This window comes from Sinocyclocheilus rhinocerous, unplaced genomic scaffold (assembly GCF_001515625.1).
Source record: "Sinocyclocheilus rhinocerous isolate Xijiao unplaced genomic scaffold, SAMN03320098_v1.1 scaffold623, whole genome shotgun sequence".
Classification (NCBI taxonomy): Eukaryota; Metazoa; Chordata; class Actinopteri; order Cypriniformes; family Cyprinidae; genus Sinocyclocheilus; species Sinocyclocheilus rhinocerous.
Window position 1 is genome coordinate 120486 of NW_015644631.1, and position 656 is coordinate 121141.

At 42.7% G+C, this 656-nt stretch overlaps 1 protein-coding gene across 1 annotated transcript in view; it reads right to left on the reverse strand.

The window, feature by feature from the left end:
* LOC107758573 (unconventional myosin-XVIIIb-like) overlaps window positions 1–656 on the reverse strand; it is a 50248-nt gene that overhangs the window by 32524 nt on the left and 17068 nt on the right. The gene's annotated exons all lie outside the window — the stretch shown is intronic.

The window sequence follows — 656 nt, forward strand, 5'->3', positions numbered from 1 at the left end:
GCAGGCAGGCAGATAGATAGATAGATAGATAGATAGATAGATAGATAATAGACAGGGGCGCCGCTAAGGGGGGGAAAGTTAGGACGCACTTTTGGGGCCCCCAGAGATCTGTTTTATTAGTAGTAACAGTAGTAGTACGTGAGGTTGTCATGGCAACCAGATACACTGCACGCTAATTACGGCTGCGCTTCTACTTTGCCACACTAAACTTAGCAATAAACACGATCTTAAAGTGAATTACTCATCAACTGTTTAAAAAAAATACTTTAGCTGGGTTTCCACGGCAGGCAGGCAGACAGACAGATAGACAGACAGAGAGATAGACAGACAGATAGACATACAGATAGACAGACAGACAGACAGACAGACAGACGATAGATAGACAGAGAGGCAGGCAGGCAGGCAGGCAGATAGATAGATAGATAGATAGATAGATAGATAGATAATAGACAGGGGCGCCGCTAAGGGGGGGAAAGTTAGGACGCACTTTTGGGGCCCCCAGAGATCTGTTTTATTAGTAGTAACAGTAGTAGTAGTAATGTAATAGAAATTATAAATGTATCTATCTAAGAGTTACAAATAAAACCAAATTACGGCTTATTTCTGCATTTCCAGCTAAATTATCTCCCCCATTCACTGCATGGTTTCGTCCCGTC